The sequence below is a fragment of the Pseudophryne corroboree genome, unplaced genomic scaffold (assembly GCF_028390025.1).
Source record: "Pseudophryne corroboree isolate aPseCor3 unplaced genomic scaffold, aPseCor3.hap2 scaffold_524, whole genome shotgun sequence".
In the NCBI taxonomy this organism is placed as follows: Eukaryota; Metazoa; Chordata; class Amphibia; order Anura; family Myobatrachidae; genus Pseudophryne; species Pseudophryne corroboree.
Window position 1 is genome coordinate 82,987 of NW_026970127.1, and position 20,595 is coordinate 103,581.

Genomic DNA, 20,595 nt, shown 5'->3' on the forward strand with positions numbered 1-20,595 from the left:
AGAGTTTTTGTAAGATGTTTCTTCCATCAACCAATGAATAAACACATTGGTACTTTCCCATGATGAGTGAGTGCTTCAGGATCTCTTGCACTTACATGTGCAGCAGAGTACTGCAATGGAAGCATGCTGGACCCATAACCCAGAGGTAGGCAGATTGAAACTATCCTTTGCTATATGCATTTTTTTTTGTTAATTTAAGTAATCAAAACTGGGATTGATATTTTTTCTCTTTTATTTTTACTTAAAGTACAATAACTTTTACCATTTTTAATTTGTTTTAATAGTATATTGACAGTATAGTTTTCTTTCAAAAATCCACTTAATTTTCTTTACCCTATTATTAAAATGGTAATTGACAAAAAAAACTACATTGTCACCAGAAGAGCAATACAAAATGTACAAGTGATATATTAAAATCATCTTTCCAGCTTGAATTTCAATGATGCATTGGGTCAACAATTTTGTGAGAAACATCTTCACCCTTAAATAAAGATTTTCTTAATTCCTTACCTGTGTGCTAATTAGATATCACCTTGTTTTCACATTAAACAGACTTCCACATGAGAAAGCAGCAAGGATGCAGTGGCGTTAATGTTTCCTGGTGTCAACCTGTATTATTTCAGTAGACATTGAAATGAGGATGCATCTTGCTGCCTTTCCAATGAAGCAAGTTTAATTTAGTAATAGGTGAAAAACCATCCCTACAAAGGTGTTAATCAGAGACTTGGCTTTGTGGACACTTTTCAGAGAACAAATTTGTTAGCATAAAAATAAAGCCAGAAAATAAAGAGCTGTTTAATCACGCAATTTGATTTTTTTGCCAGCATATTTCTTTTTCTCTGCAACCCACTGCTAAATTGTGCTTCCTAGATGTTTTTATAAAATCACTGAATCAAATCTAACTCTGATTACATCAGAGAAGGCCAGGTACCCTACACCATAACAGGGGGTATGAAATTTGACTTGTCTACTTAAAGATCACCAAAATCTGATAAAAAGGTCAATTAGGTCCCTGGGTGGGATTGAACCACCAACCTTTTAGTTAATAGCCGTACATACTAACTGATTGCGCCACAGAGACACTTTGCAAAAGTTCATACTGCAAAGGCTAATTAGCATTCATCTAAAACGTTTCCTAGAAAAACTTTAAAAAGTCAATAATCTGGAGAGTTTTTGTAAGATGTTTCTTCCATCAACCAACGAAGAAACACATTGGTACTTTCCCATGATGAGTGAGTGCTTCAGGATCTCTTGCACTTACATGTGCAGCAGAGTACTGCAATGGAAGCATGCTGGGCCCATAACCCAGAGGTAGGCAGATTGAAACTATCCTCTGCTATATGCATTTTTTTTTGTTAATTAAAGTAATCCAAAACTGGGATTGATATTTTGTCTCTTTTATTTTTACTTAAAGTACAATAACTTTTACCATTTTAATTTGTTTTAATAGTATATTGACAGTATTGTTTTCTTTCAAAAATCCACTTCATTTTCTTTACCCTATTATTAAAATGGTAATTGACAAAAACAAACTACATTGTCACCAGAAGAGCAATACAAAATGTACAAGTGATATATTAAAATCACCTTTCAGCTTGAATTTCAATGATGCATTGGGGCAACAATTTTGTGAGAAACATCTTCACCCTTAAATAAAGATTTTCTTAATTCCTTACCTGTGTGCTAATTAGATATCACCTTGTTTTCATATTAAACAGACTTCCACATGAGAAAGCAGCAAGGATGCAGTGGCGTTAATGTTTCCTGGTGTCAACCTGTATTATTTCAGTAGACATTGAAATGAGGATGCATCTTGCTGCCTTTCCAATGAAGCAAGTTTAATTTAGTAATAGGTGAAAAACCATCCTTACAAAGGTGTTAATCAGAGACTTGGCTTTGTGGACACTTTTCAGAGAACAAATTTGTTAGCATAAAAATAAAGCCAGAAAATAAAGAGCTGTTTAATCACTCAATTGGATTTTTCTGCCAGCATATTTTTTTTCTCTGCAACCCACTGCTAAATTGTGCTTCCTAGCTGTTTTTATAAAATCACTGAATCAAATCTAACTCTGATTACATCAGAGAAGGCCAAGTACCCTACACCATAACAGGGGGTTTGAAATTTTGACTTGTCTACTTAAAGATCAGCAAAATCTGATAACAAGGTCAATTAGGTCCCTGGGTGGGATTGAACCACCAACCTTTTGGTTAATAGCCGTACATACTAACTGATTGCGCCACAGAGACACTTTGCAAAAGTCCATACTGACAAAGGCTAATAAGCATTCATCTAAAACGTTTCCTAGCAAAACTTTAAAAAGTCAATAATCTGGAGAGTTTTTGTAAGATGTTTCTTCCATCAACCAACGAAGAAACACATTGGTACTTTCCCATGATGAGTGAGTGCTTCAGGATCTCTTGCACTTACATGTGCAGCAGAGTACAGCAATGGAAGCATGCTGGACCCATAACCCAGAGGTAGGCAGATTGAAACTATCCTCTGCTGTATGCTTTTTTTTTTGTTAATTAAAGTAATCCAAAACTGGGATTGATATTTTGTCTCTTTTATTTTTACTTAAAGTACAATAACTTTTACCATTTTAATTTGTTTTAATAGTATATTGACAGTATTGTTTTCTTTCAAAAATCCACTTAATTTTCTTTACCCTATTATTAAATGGTAATTGACAAAAACAAACTACATTGTCACCAGAAGAGCAATACAAAATGTACAAGTGATATATTAAAATCATCTTTCCAGCTTGAATTTCAATGATGCATTGGGGCAACGATTTTGTGAGAAACATCTTCACCCTTAAATAAAGATTTTCTTAATTCCTTACATGTGTGCTAATTAGATATCACCTTGTTTTCACATTAAACAGACTTCCACATGAGAAAGCAGCAAGGATGCAGTGGCGTTAATGTTTCCTGGTGTCAACTTGTATTATTTCAGTAGACATTGAAATGAGGATGCATCTTGCTGCCTTTCCAATGAAGCAAGTTTAATTTAGTAATAGGTGAAAAACCATCCTTACAAAGGTGTTAATCAGAGACTTGGCTTTGTGGACACTTTTCAGAGAACAAATTTGTTAGCATAAAAATAAAGCCAGAAAATAAAGAGCTGTTTAATCACTCAATTGGATTTTTCTGCCAGCATATTTTTTTTCTCTGCAACCCACTGCTAAATTGTGCTTCCTAGCTATTTTTATAAAATCACTGAATCAAATCTAACTCTGATTACATCAGAGAAGGCCAGGTACCCTACACCATAACAGGGGGTTTGAAATTTTGACTTGTCTACTTAAAGATCACCAAAATCTGATAACAAGGTCAATTAGGTCCCTGGGTGGGATTGAACCACCAAACTTTTGGTTAATAGCCAAACACACTAACCGATTGCGCCACAGAGACACTTTGCGAAAAGTCCATACTGACAAAGGCTAATAAGCATACATCTAGAACGTTTCCTAGAAAAACATTAAAAAATCAATAATCTGGAGAGTTTTTGTAAGATGTTTCTTCCATCAACCAACGAAGAAACACATTGGTACTTTCCCATGATGAGTGAGTGCTTCAGGATCTCTTGCACTTACATGTGCAGCAGAGTACTGCAATGGAAGCATGCTGGGCCCATAACCCAGAGGTAGGCAGATTGAAACTATCCTCTGCTATATGCATTTTTTTTGTTAATTAAAGTAATCCAAAACTGGGATTGATATTTTGTCTCTTTTATTTTTACTTAAAGTACAATAACTTTTACCATTTTAATTTGTTTTAATAGTATATTGACAGTATTGTTTTCTTTCAAAAATCCACTTCATTTTCTTTACCCTATTATTAAAATGGTAATTGACAAAAACAAACTACATTGTCACCAGAAGAGCAATACAAAATGTACAAGTGATATATTAAAATCATCTTTCCAGCTTGAATTTCAATGATGCATTGGGGCAACGATTTTGTGAGAAACATCTTCACCCTTAAATAAAGATTTTCTTAATTCCTTACCTGTGTGCTAATTAGATATCACCTTGTTTTCACATTAAACAGACTTCCACATGAGAAAGCAGCAAGGATGCAGTGGCGTTAATGTTTCCTTGTGTCAACCTGTATTATTTCAGTAGACATTGAAATGAGGATGCATCTTGCTGCCTTTCCAATGAAGCAAGTTTAATTTAGTAATAGGTGAAAAACCATCCTTACAAAGGTGTTAATCAGAGACTTGGCTTTGTGGACACTTTTCAGAGAACAAATTTGTTAGCATAAAAATAAAGCCAGAAAATAAAGAGCTGTTTAATCACTCAATTGGATTTTTCTGCCAGCATATTTTTTTTCTCTGCAACCCACTGCTAAATTGTGCTTCCTAGCTGTTTTTATAAAATCACTGAATCAAATCTAACTCTGATTACATCAGAGAAGGCCAGGTACCCTACACCATAACAGGGGGTTTGAAATTTTGACTTGTCTACTTAAAGATCACCAAAATCTGATAACAAGGTCAATTAGGTCCCTGGGTGGGATTGAACCACCAACCTTTTGGTTAATAGCCGTACATACTAACTGATTGCGCCACAGAGACACTTTGCAAAAGTCCATACTGACAAAGGCTAATAAGCATTCATCTAAAACGTTTCCTAGAAAAACTTTAAAAAGTCAATAATCTGGAGAGTTTTTGTAAGATGTTTCTTCCATCAACCAACGAAGAAACACATTGGTACTTTCCCATGATGAGTGAGTGCTTCAGGATCTCTTGAACTTACATGTGCAGCAGAGTACTGCAATGGAAGCATGCTGGGCCCATAACCCAGAGGTAGGCAGATTGAAACTATCCTTTGCTATATGCATTTTTTTTTGTTAATTTAAGTAATCAAAACTGGGATTGATATTTTTGCTCTTTTATTTTTACTTAAAGTACAATAACTTTTACCATTTTAATTTGTTTTAATAGTATATTGACAGTATAGTTTTCTTTCAAAAATCCACTTAATTTTCTTTACCCTATTATTAAAATGGTAATTGACAAAAAAAACTACATTGTCACCAGAAGAGCAATACAAAATGTACAAGTGATATATTAAAATCATCTTTCCAGCTTGAATTTCAATGATGCATTGGGTCAACAATTTTGTGAGAAACATCTTCACCCTTAAATAAAGATTTTCTTAATTCCTTACCTGTGTGCTAATTAGATATCACCTTGTTTTCACATTAAACAGACTTCCACATGAGAAAGCAGCAAGGATGCAGTGGCGTTAATGTTTCCTGGTGTCAACCTGTATTATTTCAGAAGACATTGAAATGAGGATGCATCTTGCTGCCTTTCCAATGAAGCAAGTTTAATTTAGTAATAGGTGAAAAACCATCCCTACAAAGGTGTTAATCAGAGACTTGGCTTTGTGGACACTTTTCAGAGAACAAATTTGTTAGCATAAAAATAAAGCCAGAAAATTAAGAGCTGTTTAATCACGCAATTTGATTTTTTTGCCAGCATATTTCTTTTTCTCTGCAACCCACTGCTAAATTGTGCTTCCTAGATGTTTTTATAAAATCACTGAATCAAATCTAACTCTGATTACATCAGAGAAGGCCAGGTACCCTACACCATAACAGGGGGTATGAAATTTGACTTGTCTACTTAAAGATCACCAAAATCTGATAACAAGGTCAATTAGGTCCCTGGGTGGGATTGAACCACCAACCTTTTGGTTAATAGCTGTACATACTAACTGATTGCGCCACAGAGACACTATGCAAAAGTTCATACTGCAAAGGCTAATAAGCATTCATCTAAAACGTTTCCTAGCAAAACTTTAAAAAGTCAATAATCTGGAGAGTTTTTGTAAGATGTTTCTTCCATCAACCAACGAAGAAACACATTGGTACTTTCCCATGATGAGTGAGTGCTTCAGGATCTCTTGCACTTACATGTGCAGCAGAGTACTGCAATGGAAGCATGCTGGGCCCATAACCCAGAGGTAGGCAGATTGAAACTATCCTCTGCTATATGCATTTTTTTTTGTTAATTAAAGTAATCCAAAACTGGGATTGATATTTTGTCTCTTTTATTTTAACTTAAAGTACAATAACTTTTACCATTTTAATTTGTTTTAATAGTATATTGACAGTATTGTTTTCTTTCAAAAATCCACTTCATTTTCTTTACCCTATTATTAAAATGGTAATTGACAAAAACAAACTACATTGTCACCAGAAGAGCAATACAAAATGTACAAGTGATATATTAAAATCATCTTTCCAGCTTGAATTTCAATGATGCATTGGGGCAACGATTTTGTGAGAAACATCTTCACCCTTAAATAAAGATTTTCGTAATTTCTTACCTGTGTGCTAATTAGATATCACCTTGTTTTCACATTAAACAGACTTCCACATGAGAAAGCAGCAAGGATGCAGTGGCGTTAATGTTTCCTGGTGTCAACCTGTATTATTTCAGTAGACATTGAAATGAGGATGCATCTTGCTGCCTTTCCAATGAAGCAAGTTTAATTTAGTAATAGGTGAAAAACCATCCTTACAAAGGTGTTAATCAGAGACTTGGCTTTGTGGACACTTTTCAGAGAACAAATTTGTTAGCATAAAAATAAAGCCAGAAAATGAAGAGCTGTTTAATCACTCAATTGGATTTTTTTTGCCAGCATATTTTTTTTCTCTGCAACCCACTGCTAAATTGTGCTTCCTAGCTGTTTTTTATAAAATCACTGAATCAAATCTAACTCTGATTACATCAGAGAAGGCCATGTACCCTAAACCATAAGAGGAGGTTTGAAATTTTGACTTGTCTACTTAAATATCACCAAAATCTGATCACAAGGTTAATTACGTCCCTGGGTGGGATTGAACCACCAACCTTTTGGTTAATAGCCAAACACACTAACCGATTGCGACACAGAGACACGTTGCAAAAAGTATATACTGACAAAGGCTAATAAGCATACATCTAGAACGTTTCCTAGAAAAACATTAAAAAATCAATAATCTGGAGAGTTTTTGTAAGATGTTTCTTCCATCAACCAACGAATAAACACATTGGTACTTTCCCATGATGAGTGAGTGCTTCAGGATCTCTTGCACTTACATGGGCAGCAGAGTACTGCAATGGAAGCATGCTGGACCCATAACCCAGAGGTAGGCAGATTGAAACTATCCTTTGCTATATGCATTTTTTTTGTTAATTTAAGTAATCAAAACTGGGATTGATATTTTGCTCTTTTATTTTTACTTAAAGTACAATAACTTTTACCATTTTAATTTGTTTTAAAAGTATATTGACAGTATAGTTTTCTTTCAAAAATCCACTTAATTTTCTTTACCCTGTTATTAAAATGGTAATTGACAAAAAAACTACATTGTCACCAGAAGAGCAATACAAAATGTACAAGTGATATATTAAAATCATCTTTCCAGCTTGAATTTCAATGATGCATTGGGGCAACAATTTTGTGAGAAACATCTTCACCCTTAAATAAAGATTTTCGTAATTCCTTACCTGTGTGCTAATTAGATATCACCTTGTTTTCACATTAAACAGACTTCCACATGAGAAAGCAGCAAGCATGCAGTGGCGTTAATGTTTCCTGGTGTCAACCTGTATTATTTCAGTAGACATTGAAATGAGGATGCATCTTGCTGCCTTTCCAATGAAGCAAGTTTAATTTAGTAATAGGTGAAAAACCATCCTTACAAAGGTGTTAATCAGAGACTTGGCTTTGTGGACACATTTCAGAGAACAAATTTGTTAGCATAAAAATAAAGCCAGAAAATGAAGAGCTGTTTAATCACTCAATTGGATTTTTCTGCCAGCATATTTTTTTTCTCTGCAACCCACTGCTAAATTGTGCTTCCTAGCTGTTTTTTATAAAATCACTGAATCAAATCTAACTCTGATTACATCAGAGAAGGCCAGGTACCCTACACAATAAGAGGGGGTTTGAAATTTTGACTTGTCTACTTAAATATCACCAAAATGTGATCACAAGGTCAATTATGTCCCTGGGTGGTATTGAACCACCAACCTTTTGGTTAATAGCCGAACACACTAACCGATTGCGCCACCGAGACACTTTGCAAACAGTACATACTGACAAAGGCTAATAAGCATACATCTAGAACGTTTCCTAGAAAAACATTAAATAATCAATAATCTGGAGAGTTTTTGTAAGATGTTTCTTCCATCAACCAATGAATAAACACATTGGTACTTTCCCATGATGAGTGAGTGCTTCAGGATCTCTTGCACTTACATGTGCAGCAGAGTACTGCAATGGAAGCATGCTGGACCCATAACCCAGAGGTAGGCAGATTGAAACTATCCTTTGCTATATGCATTTTTTTTTGTTAATTTAAGTAATCAAAACTGGGATTGATATTTTTGCTCTTTTATTTTTACTTAAAGTACAATAACTTTTACCATTTTAATTTGTTTTAATAGTATATTGACAGTATAGTTTTCTTTCAAAAATCCACTTAATTTTCTTTACCCTATTATTAAAATGGTAATTGACAAAAAAAACTACATTGTCACCAGAAGAGCAATACAAAATGTACAAGTGATATATTAAAATCATCTTTCCAGCTTGAATTTCAATGATGCATTGGGTCAACAATTTTGTGAGAAACATCTTCACCCTTAAATAAAGATTTTCTTAATTCCTTACCTGTGTGCTAATTAGATATCACCTTGTTTTCACATTAAACAGACTTCCACATGAGAAAGCAGCAAGGATGCAGTGGCGTTAATGTTTCCTGGTGTCAACCTGTATTATTTCAGTAGACATTGAAATGAGGATGCATCTTGCTGCCTTTCCAATGAAGCAAGTTTAATTTAGTAATAGGTGAAAAACCATCCCTACAAAGGTGTTAATCAGAGACTTGGCTTTGTGGACACTTTTCAGAGAACAAATTTGTTAGCATAAAAATAAAGCCAGAAAATAAAGAGCTGTTTAATCACGCAATTTGATTTTTTTGCCAGCATATTTCTTTTTCTCTGCAACCCACTGCTAAATTGTGCTTCCTAGATGTTTTTATAAAATCACTGAATCAAATCTAACTCTGATTACATCAGAGAAGGCCAGGTACCCTACACCATAACAGGGGGTATGAAATTTGACTTGTCTACTTAAAGATCACCAAAATCTGATAACAAGGTCAATTAGGTCCCTGGGTGGGATTGAACCACCAACCTTTTGGTTAATAGCCGTACATACTAACTGATTGCGCCACAGAGACACTTTGCAAAAGTTCATACTGCAAAGGCTAATAAGCATTCATCTAAAACGTTTCCTAGAAAAACTTTAAAAAGTCAATAATCTGGAGAGTTTTTGTAAGATGTTTCTTCCATCAACCAACGAAGAAACACATTGGTACTTTCCCATGATGAGTGAGTGCTTCAGGATCTCTTGCACTTACATGTGCAGCAGAGTACTGCAATGGAAGCATGCTGGGCCTATAACCCAGAGGTAGGCAGATTGAAACTATCCTCTGCTATATGCATTTTTTTTTGTTAATTAAAGTAATCCAAAACTGGGATTGATATTTTGTCTCTTTTATTTTTACTTAAAGTACAATAACTTTTACCATTTTAATTTGTTTTAATAGTATATTGACAGTATTGTTTTCTTTCAAAAATCCACTTCATTTTCTTTACCCTATTATTAAAATGGTAATTGACAAAAACAAACTACATTGTCACCAGAAGAGCAATACAAAATGTACAAGTGATATATTAAAATCACCTTTCAGCTTGAATTTCAATGATGCATTGGGGCAACGATTTTGTGAGAAACATCTTCACCCTTAAATAAAGATTTTCTTAATTCCTTACCTGTGTGCTAATTAGATATCACCTTGTTTTCATATTAAACAGACTTCCACATGAGAAAGCAGCAAGGATGCAGTGGCGTTAATGTTTCCTGGTGTCAACCTGTATTATTTCAGTAGACATTGAAATGAGGATGCATCTTGCTGCCTTTCCAATGAAGCAAGTTTAATTTAGTAATAGGTGAAAAACCATCCTTACAAAGGTGTTAATCAGAGACTTGGCTTTGTGGACACTTTTCAGAGAACAAATTTGTTAGCATAAAAATAAAGCCAGAAAATAAAGAGCTGTTTAATCACTCAATTGGATTTTTCTGCCAGCATATTTTTTTTCTCTGCAACCCACTGCTAAATTGTGCTTCCTAGCTGTTTTTATAAAATCACTGAATCAAATCTAACTCTGATTACATCAGAGAAGGCCAAGTACCCTACACCATAACAGGGGGTTTGAAATTTTGACTTGTCTACTTAAAGATCAGCAAAATCTGATAACAAGGTCAATTAGGTCCCTGGGTGGGATTGAACCACCAACCTTTTGGTTAATAGCCGTACATACTAACTGATTGCGCCACAGAGACACTTTGCAAAAGTTCATACTGCAAAGGCTAATAAGCATTCATCTAAAACGTTTCCTAGAAAAACTTTAAAAAGTCAATAATCTGGAGAGTTTTTGTAAGATGTTTCTTCCATCAACCAACGAAGAAACACATTGGTACTTTCCCATGATGAGTGAGTGCTTCAGGATCTCTTGCACTTACATGTGCAGCAGAGTACTGCAATGGAAGCATGCTGGGCCTATAACCCAGAGGTAGGCAGATTGAAACTATCCTCTGCTATATGCATTTTTTTTTGTTAATTAAAGTAATCCAAAACTGGGATTGATATTTTGTCTCTTTTATTTTTACTTAAAGTACAATAACTTTTACCATTTTAATTTGTTTTAATAGTATATTGACAGTATTGTTTTCTTTCAAAAATCCACTTCATTTTCTTTACCCTATTATTAAAATGGTAATTGACAAAAACAAACTACATTGTCACCAGAAGAGCAATACAAAATGTACAAGTGATATATTAAAATCACCTTTCAGCTTGAATTTCAATGATGCATTGGGGCAACGATTTTGTGAGAAACATCTTCACCCTTAAATAAAGATTTTCTTAATTCCTTACCTGTGTGCTAATTAGATATCACCTTGTTTTCATATTAAACAGACTTCCACATGAGAAAGCAGCAAGGATGCAGTGGCGTTAATGTTTCCTGGTGTCAACCTGTATTATTTCAGTAGACATTGAAATGAGGATGCATCTTGCTGCCTTTCCAATGAAGCAAGTTTAATTTAGTAATAGGTGAAAAACCATCCTTACAAAGGTGTTAATCAGAGACTTGGCTTTGTGGACACTTTTCAGAGAACAAATTTGTTAGCATAAAAATAAAGCCAGAAAATAAAGAGCTGTTTAATCACTCAATTGGATTTTTCTGCCAGCATATTTTTTTTCTCTGCAACCCACTGCTAAATTGTGCTTCCTAGCTGTTTTTATAAAATCACTGAATCAAATCTAACTCTGATTACATCAGAGAAGGCCAAGTACCCTACACCATAACAGGGGGTTTGAAATTTTGACTTGTCTACTTAAAGATCAGCAAAATCTGATAACAAGGTCAATTAGGTCCCTGGGTGGGATTGAACCACCAACCTTTTGGTTAATAGCCGTACATACTAACTGATTGCGCCACAGAGACACTTTGCAAAAGTCCATACTGACAAAGGCTAATAAGCATTCATCTAAAACGTTTCCTAGCAAAACTTTAAAAAGTCAATAATCTGGAGAGTTTTTGTAAGATGTTTCTTCCATCAACCAACGAAGAAACACATTGGTACTTTCCCATGATGAGTGAGTGCTTCAGGATCTCTTGCACTAACATGTGCAGCAGAGTACAGCAATGGAAGCATGCTCGACCCATAACCCAGAGGTAGGCAGATTGAAACTATTCTCTGCTGTATGCTTTTTTTTTTTGTTAATTAAAGTAATCCAAAACTGGGATTGATATTTTGGCTCTTTTATTTTTACTTAAAGTACAATAACTTTTACCATTTTAATTTGTTTTAATAGTATATTGACAGTATTGTTTTCTTTCAAAAATCCACTTCATTTTCTTTACCCTATTATTAAAATGGTAATTGACAAAAACAAACTACATTGTCACCAGAAGAGCAATACAAAATGTACAAGTGATATATTAAAATCATCTTTCCAGCTTGAATTTCAATGATGCATTGGGTCAATAATTTTGTGAGAAACATCTTCACCCTTAAATAAAGATTTTCTTAATTCCTTATCTGTGTGCTAATTAGATATCACCTTGTTTTCACATTAAACAGACTTCCACATGAGAAAGCAGCAAGTATGCAGTGGCGTTAATGTTTCCTGGTGTCAACTTGTATTATTTCAGTAGACATTGAAATGAGGATGCATCTTGCTGCCTTTCCAATGAAGCAAGTTTAATTTAGTAATAGGTGAAAAACCATCCCTACAAAGGTGTTAATCAGAGACTTGGCTTTGTGGACACTTTTCAGAGAACAAATTTGTTAGCATAAAAATAAAGCCAGAAAATGAAGAGCTGTTTAATCACGCAATTTGATTTTTTTGCCAGCATATTTCTTTTTCTCTGCAACCCACGGCTAAATTGTGCTTCCTAGATGTTTTTATAAAATCACTGAATCAAATCTAACTCTGATTACATCAGAGAAGGCCAGGTACCCTACACCATAACAGGGGGTTTGAAATTTGACTTGTCTACTTAAAGATCACCAAAATCTGATAACAAGGTCAATTACATCCCTGGGTGGGATTGAACCACCAACCTTTTGGTTAATAGCCGTACACACTAACTGATTGCGCCACAGAGACACTTTGCGAAAGTACATACTGACAAATGCTAATAAGCATTCATCTAAAATGTTTCCTAGAAAAACTTAAAAAAGTCAATAATCTGGAGAGTTTTTGTAAGATGTTTCTTCCATCAACCAACGAAGAAACACATTGGTACTTTCCCATGATGAGTGAGTGCTTCAGGATCTCTTGCACTTACATGTGCAGCAGAGTACAGCAATGGAAGAATGCTGGGCCCATAACCCAGAGGTAGGCAGATTGAAACTATCCTCTGCTATATGCATTTTTTTGTTTGTTAATTAAAGTAATCCAAAACTGGGATTGATATTTTGGCTCTTTTATTTTTACTTAAAGTACAATAACTTTTACCATTTTAATTTGTTTTAATAGTATATTGACAGTATAGTTTTCTTTCAAAAATCCACTTAATTTTCTTTACCCTATTATTAAAATGGTAATTGACAAAAAAAACTACATTGTCACCAGAAGAGCAATACAAAATGTACAAGTGATATATTAAAATCATCTTTCCAGCTTGAATTTCAATGATGCATTGGGGCAACAATTTTGTGAGAAACATCTTCACCCTTAAATAAAGATTTTCTTAATTCCTTACCTGTGTGCTAATTAGATATCACCTTGTTTTCACATTAAACAGACTTCCACATGAGAAAGCAGCAAGGATGCAGTGGCGTTAATGTTTCCTGGTGTCAACCTGTATTATTTCAGTAGACATTGAAATGAGGATGCATCTCTCTGCCTTTCCAATGAAGCAAGTTTAATTTAGTAATAGGTGAAAAACCATCCCTACAAAGGTGTTAATCAGAGACTTGGCTTTGTGGACACTTTTCAGAGAACAAATTTGTTAGCATAAAAATAAAGCCAGAAAATGAAGAGCTGTTTAATCACACAATTTGATTTTTTTGCCAGCATATTTCTTTTTCTCTGCAACCCACTGCTAAATTGTGCTTCCTAGATGTTTTTATAAAATCACTGAATCAAATCTAACTCTGATCACATCAGAGAAGGCCAGGTACCCTACACCATAACAGGGGGTATGAAATTTGACTTGTCTACTTAAAGATCACCAAAATCTTATAACAAGGTCAATTAGGTCCCTGGGTGGGATTGAACCACCAACCTTTTGGTTAATAGCCGTACATACTAACTGATTGCGCCACAGAGACACTTTGCAAAAGTTCATACTGACAAAGGCTAATAAGCATTCATCTAAAACGTTTCCTAGAAAAACTTTAAAAAGTCAATAATCTGGAGAGTTTTTGTAAGATGTTTCTTCCATCAACCAACAAAGAAACACATTGGTACTTTCCCATGATGAGTGAGTGCTTCAGGATCTCTTGCACTTACATGTGCAGCAGAGTACAGCAATGGAAGCATGCTGGACCCATAACCCAGAGGTAGGCAGATTGAAACTATCCTCTGCTGTATGCTTTTTTTTTTTGTTAATTAAAGTAATCCAAAACTGGGATTGATATTTTGGCTCTTTTATTTTTACTTAAAGTACAATAACTTTTACCATTTTAATTTGTTTTAATAGTATATTGACAGTATTGTTTTCTTTCAAAAATCCACTTAATTTTCTTTACCCTATTATTAAAATGGTAATTGACAAAAACAAACTACATTGTCACCAGAAGAGCAATACAAAATGTACAAGTGATATATTAAAATCATCTTTCCAGCTTGAATTTCAATGATGCATTGGGGCAACGATTTTGTGAGAAACATCTTCACCCTTAAATAAAGATTTTCTTAATTCCTTACCTGTGTGCTAATTAGATATCACCTTGTTTTCACATTAAACAGACTTCCACATGAGAAAGCAGCAAGGATGCAGTGGCGTTAATGTTTCCTGGTGTCAACTTGTATTATTTCAGTAGACATTGAAATGAGGATGCATCTTGCTGCCTTTCCAATGAAGCAAGTTTAATTTAGTAATAGGTGAAAAACCATCCTTACAAAGGTGTTAATCAGAGACTTGGCTTTGTGGACACTTTTCAGAGAACAAATTTGTTAGCATAAAAATAAAGCCAGAAAATGAAGAGCTGTTTAATCACTCAATTGGATTTTTCTGCCAGCATATTTTTTTTCTCTGCAACCCACTGCTAAATTGTGCTTCCTAGCTGTTTTTTATAAAATCACTGAATCAAATCTAACTCTGATTACATCAGAGAAGGCCAGGTACCCTACACAATAAGAGGGGGTTTGAAATTTTGACTTGTCTACTTTAATATCACCAAAATCTGATCACAAGGTCAATTACGTCCCTGGGTGGGATTGAACCACCAACCTTTTGGTTAATAGCCGAACACACTAACCGATTGCGCCACCGAGACACTTTGCAAACAGTGCTTTTGGTTAATAGCCGTACATACTAACTGATTGCGCCACAGAGACACTTTGCAAAAGTCCATACTGACAAAGGCTAATAAGCATTCATCTAAAACGTTTCCTAGCAAAACTTTAAAAAGTCAATAATCTGGAGAGTTTTTGTAAGATGTTTCTTCCATCAACCAACGAAGAAACACATTGGTACTTTCCCATGATGAGTGAGTGCTTCAGGATCTCATGCACTTACATGTGCAGCAGAGTACTGCAATGGAAGCATGCTGGGCCCATAACCCAGAGGTAGGCAGATTGAAACTATCCTCTGCTATATGCATTTTTTTTTGTTAATTAAAGTAATCCAAAACTGGGATTGATATTTTGTCTCTTTTATTTTTACTTAAAGTACAATAACTTTTACCATTTTAATTTGTTTTAATAGTATATTGACAGTATTGTTTTCTTTCAAAAATCCACTTCATTTTCTTTACCCTATTATTAAAATGGTAATTGACAAAAACAAACTACATTGTCACCAGAAGAGCAATACAAAATGTACAAGTGATATATTAAATTCATCTTTCCAGCTTGAATTTCAATGATGCATTGGGTCAACAATTTTGTGAGAAACATCTTCACCCTTAAATAAAGATTTTCTTAATTCCTTACCTGTGTGCTAATTAGATATCACCTTGTTTTCACATTAAACAGACTTCCACATGAGAAAGCAGCAAGGATGCAGTGGCGTTAATGTTTCCTGGTGTCAACCTGTATTATTTCAGTAGACATTGAAATGAGGATGCATCTTGCTGCCTTTCCAATGAAGCAAGTTTAATTTAGTAATAGGTGAAAAACCATCCTTACAAAGGTGTTAATCAGAGACTTGGCTTTGTGGACACTTTTCAGAGAACAAATTTGTTAGCATAAAAATAAAGCCAGAAAATGAAGAGCTGTTTAATCACTCAATTGGATTTTTCTGCCAGCATATTTTTTTTCTCTGCAACCCACTGCTAAATTGTGCTTCCTAGCTGTTTTTTATAAAATCACTGAATCAAATCTAACTCTGATTACATCAGAGAAGGCCAGGTACCCTACACAATAAGAGGGGGTTTGAAATTTTGACTTGTCTACTTAAATATCACCAAAATCTGATCACAAGGTCAATTACGTCCCTGGGTGGGATTGAACCACCAACCTTTCGGTTAATAGCCGTACATACTAACTGATTGCGCCACAGAGACCCTTTTACTTGCCTTACAGAGCAGCTCTGGAGCTGTTACAGTGCCCAGCTGCTGCAAGAAATCAGCTTGAATGCTTAAGGGGCTGGGGCATAGCCAACATGAGCCCCACACCGAAGGAGGGTGGAGGTGTTTAATGCGAACTAGGGGTCATCCAAGCGCCGCAAAAGGCCTGCCATGCCCTGCACGCCCCTTTTCTCTTTTCATATGCAGACGAGGGTTGAAGCCAACTTTGACCCACTGCTTGGATGACATCACCATATGCAAATCTATCTGCTGCAGGCCTTCACCCAGGAATGCTTGCACTAGTTGTTGCATTTGGTTTGTTGTTTGGGGGTGCTTCAGTATTAGGCAGCCTTCTGCCCTCCCATGTTCATCTGAAAATATGTGTTCTCCCTGCAGTTGTTGTCCCCAGATGAGAGTTCCCTTGTGCTGCCTCAGTTGAATCTCCTTTACTTGACAGAGATGTGCCTGAGCAGCGGCCCTCCCCAGCTCTATCCCAAATCATACTTATTTTGCATAGGAGATACCATGGTCATGAAGATTGTTCTCCCAGGGTGAGGTTCATTCATTGCATTCTGGGTATGCTGACCCCTATGATTTCCCCAAATGTGGGAAACTCGACTGCATTATTTGTGGTAGTGGGGGACTGTGTTTGTGCTTTCCTCTGGTCAGCTCTGGTAAAAGTCAGATTTCTTTGTCTCAGATCTTCCTCTAGCCTTGTTCCTCTTTCGAGAGTTCCCTTGTGCTGCCTCAGTTGGATCTCCTTAAGTTGACAGGGGGGTACCCGAGTAGCGACCCTCCCCAGCTCTAGCCCAACTCCTACTTACCTGCCAGGTGAGATACTATGATCATGTAGGTGCTTCTCCCAGGGCAAGGGTCACCCATTGCACTCTGGGTGTGCTGCCCCTGTGATTTCCCCAAATGTGGGAAACTTGACTGCATAATTTGTGTTTCCCCTGGTCGTCTCTCGTATAATTCAGATCTCTTTGTCTCAGGTCTCTCTCCAGCCTAGTTTGCTGTCTGTTTCCACTTCTCTTTTCTTGAGCCGCTCCCTTCTATGCCCTTGCGCACTATCCTGACTTCTCCCGTCTGCTTACTTTGTGCCTTCCAACACACAATGCAAACTACAGGTAGTGCTGCAGGGCCCACACCCTTTTACTTGCCTCACAGAGCAGCTCTGGAGCTGTTACAGTACCCAGCTGCTGCAAGAAATCAGCTTGAATGCTTCAGGGGCTTGGGCATTGCCAACATGAGCCCCACACCGAAGGAGGGTGGGGGTGTTTAATGCGAACTAAGGGTCACCCAAGCGCCGCAAAAGGCCGCCATGCCCTGCACGCCCCTTTTCTCTTTTCATATGCAGACGAGGGTTGAAGCCAACTTTGACCCACTGCTTGGATGGCATTACCATATGCAAATCAATCTGCTGCAGGCCTTCCCCCAGGAATGCTTGCACTAGTTGTTGCATTTGGTTTGTTGTTTGGGGGTGCTTCAGTATTAGGCAGCCTTCTGCCCTCCCATGTTCATCTGAAAATATGTGTTCTCCCTGCAGTTGTTGTCCCCAGATGAGAGTTCCCTTGTGCTGCCTCAGTTGAATCTCCTTTACTTGACAGAGATGTGCCTGAGCAGCGGCCCTCCCCAGCCCTATCCCAAATCATACTTATTTTGCATAAGAGATACCATGGTCATGAAGATTGTTCTCCCAGGGTGAGGTTCATTCATTGCATTCTGGGTATGCTGACCCCTGTGATTTCCCCAAATGTGGGAAACTCGACTGCATTATTTGTGGTAGTGGGGGACTCTGTTTGTGCTTTCCTCTGCTCAGCTCTGGTAAAAGTCAGATTTCTTTGTCTCAGATATTCCTCTAGCCTTGTTCTTCTTTCGAGAGTTCCCTTGTGCTGCCTCAGTTGGATCTCCTTCACTTGACAGGGGGGTGCCCGAGCAGCGACCCTCCCCAGCTCTAGCCCAACTCCTACTTACCTGCCAGGTGAGATACTATGATCAGGAAGGTGCTTCTCCCAGGGCAAGGCTCACCCATTGCACTCTGGGTGTGCTGCTCCTGCGATTTCCCCAAATGTGGGAAACTTGACTGCATAATTTGTGTTTCCTCTGGTCGGCTCTCGTATAATTCAGATCTCTTTGTCTCAGGTCTTTCTCCAGCCTAGTTTGCTGTCTGTTTCCACTTCTCTTTTCTTGAGCCGCTCCCTTCTATGCCCTTGCGCACTATCCTGACCTCTCCCGTCTGCTTACTTTGTGCCTTCCAACGCACAATGCATACTACAGGTAGTGCTGCAGGGCCCACACCCTTTTACATGCTTTACAGAACAGCTCTGGAGCTGTTACAGTGCCCAGCTGCTGCAAGAAATCATCTTGAATGCTTCAGGGGCTGGGGCATAGCCAACATGAGCCCCACACCGAAGGAGGGGTCATCCAAGCGCCACAAAAGGACACCATGCCCTGCACATCCCTTTTTTCTTTTCATATGCAGACGATGGTTGAAGCCAACTTTGACCCACTGCTTGGATGACATCACCATATGCAAATCCATCTGCTGCAGGCCTTCCCCCAGGAATGCTTGCACTAGTTGTTGCATTTGGTTTGTTGTTTGGGGGTGCTTCAGTATTAGGCAGCCTTCTGCCCTCCCATGTTCATCTGAAAATATGTGTTCTCCCTGCAGTTGTTGTCCCCAGATGAGAGTTCCCTTGTGCTGCCTCAGTTGAATCTCCTTTACTTGACAGAGATGTGCCTGAGCAGCGGCCCTCCCCAGCCCTATCCCAAATCATACTTATTTTGCATAGGAGATACCATGGTCATGAAGATTGTTCTCCCAGGGTGAGGTTCATTCATTGCATTCTGGGTATGCTGACCCCTATGATTTCCCCAAATGTGGGAAACTCGACTGCATTATTTGTGGTAGTGGGGGACTGTGTTTGTGCTTTCTTCTGGTCAACTCTGGTAAAAATCAGATTTCTTTGTCTCAGATCTTCCTCTAGCCTTGTTCCTCTTTCGAGAGTTCCCTTGTGCTGCCTCAGTTGGATCTCCTTCACTTGACAGGGGGGTACCCGAGCAGCGACCCTCCCCAGCTCTAGCCCAACTCCTACTTACCTGCCAGGTGAGATACTATGATCATGTAGGTGCTTCTCCCAGGGCAAGGCTCACCCATTGCACTCTGGGTGTGCTGCCCCTGTGATTTCCCCAAATGTGGGAAACTTTCTGCATAATTTGTGTTTCCCCTGGTCGTCTCTCGTATAATTCAGATCTCTTTGTCTCAGGTCTCTCTCCAGCCTAGTTTGCTGTCTGTTTCCACTTCTCTTTTCTTGAGCCGCTCCCTTCTATGCCCTTGCGCACTATCCTGACTTCTCCCGTCTGCTTACTTTGTGCCTTCCAACACACAATGCAAACTACAGGTAGTGCTGCAGGGCCCACACCCTTTTACTTGCCTCACAGAGCAGCTCTGGAGCTGTTACAGTGCCCAGCTGCTGCAAGAAATCAGCTTGAATGCTTCAGGTGCTGGGGCATAGCCAACATGAGCCCCACACCGAAGGAGGGTGGGGGTGTTTAATGCGAACTAAGGGTCATGCAAGCGCCGCAAAAGGCCGCCATGCCCTGCACATCCCTTTTTTCTTTTCATATGCAGACGAGGGTTGAAGCCAACTTTGACCCACTGCTTGGATGGCATTACCATATGCAAATCCATCTGCTGCAGGCCTTCCCCCAGGAATGCTTGCACTAGTTGTTGCATTTGGTTTGTTGTTTGGGGGTGCTTCAGTATTAGGCAGCCTTCTGCCCTCCCATGTTCATCTGAAAATATGTGTTCTCCCTGCAGTTGTTGTCCCCAGATGAGAGTTCCCTTGTGCTGCCTCAGTTGAATCTCCTTTACTTGACAGAGATGTGCCTGAGCAGCGGCCCTCCCCTGCCCTATCCCAAATCATACTTATTTTGCATAGGAGATACCATGGTCATGAAGATTGTTCTCCCAGGGTGAGGTTCATTCATTGCATTCTGGGTATGCTGACCCCTATGATTTCCCCAAATGTGGGAAACTCGACTGCATTTTCACATTAAACAGACATTAAACAGACTTTCGCAAAGTGTCTCTGTGGCGCAATCAGTTAGTGTGTACGGCTATTAACTAAAAGGTTGGTGGTTCAATCCCACCCAGGGATGTAATTGATCTTGTTATCAGATTTTGGTGATCTTTAAGTAGACAAGTCAAAATGTCAAACCCCCTCTTATGGTGTAGGGTACCTGGCCTTCTCTGATGTAATCAGAGTTAGAT

The 20,595-nt window shown here is 37.8% G+C and overlaps 6 non-coding genes and 1 pseudogene across 6 annotated transcripts; all 7 read left to right on the plus strand.

The window, feature by feature from the left end:
• The first annotated feature begins 16,822 nt into the window (after positions 1–16,822).
• On the plus strand, positions 16,823–16,986 carry LOC135031671 (U1 spliceosomal RNA). Its single transcript, XR_010227327.1, has one exon. It is a non-coding gene; the product is annotated as a U1 spliceosomal RNA (small nuclear RNA).
• Positions 16,987–17,138: 152 nt separating this feature from the next.
• Positions 17,139–17,301, plus strand: LOC135031675 (U1 spliceosomal RNA). The gene has a single exon (XR_010227331.1). It is a non-coding gene; the product is annotated as a U1 spliceosomal RNA (small nuclear RNA).
• A 671-nt stretch (positions 17,302–17,972) lies between these two features.
• LOC135031673 (U1 spliceosomal RNA) lies at positions 17,973–18,136 on the plus strand. The gene has a single exon (XR_010227329.1). It is a non-coding gene; the product is annotated as a U1 spliceosomal RNA (small nuclear RNA).
• Positions 18,137–18,288: 152 nt separating this feature from the next.
• On the plus strand, positions 18,289–18,451 carry LOC135031674 (U1 spliceosomal RNA). The gene has a single exon (XR_010227330.1). It is a non-coding gene; the product is annotated as a U1 spliceosomal RNA (small nuclear RNA).
• Positions 18,452–19,097: 646 nt separating this feature from the next.
• LOC135031672 (U1 spliceosomal RNA) lies at positions 19,098–19,261 on the plus strand. The gene has a single exon (XR_010227328.1). It is a non-coding gene; the product is annotated as a U1 spliceosomal RNA (small nuclear RNA).
• A 152-nt stretch (positions 19,262–19,413) lies between these two features.
• LOC135031676 (U1 spliceosomal RNA) lies at positions 19,414–19,575 on the plus strand. The gene has a single exon (XR_010227332.1). It is a non-coding gene; the product is annotated as a U1 spliceosomal RNA (small nuclear RNA).
• A 671-nt stretch (positions 19,576–20,246) lies between these two features.
• On the plus strand, positions 20,247–20,374 carry LOC135031677 (U1 spliceosomal RNA; annotated as a pseudogene).
• Positions 20,375–20,595: the final 221 nt, after the last annotated feature.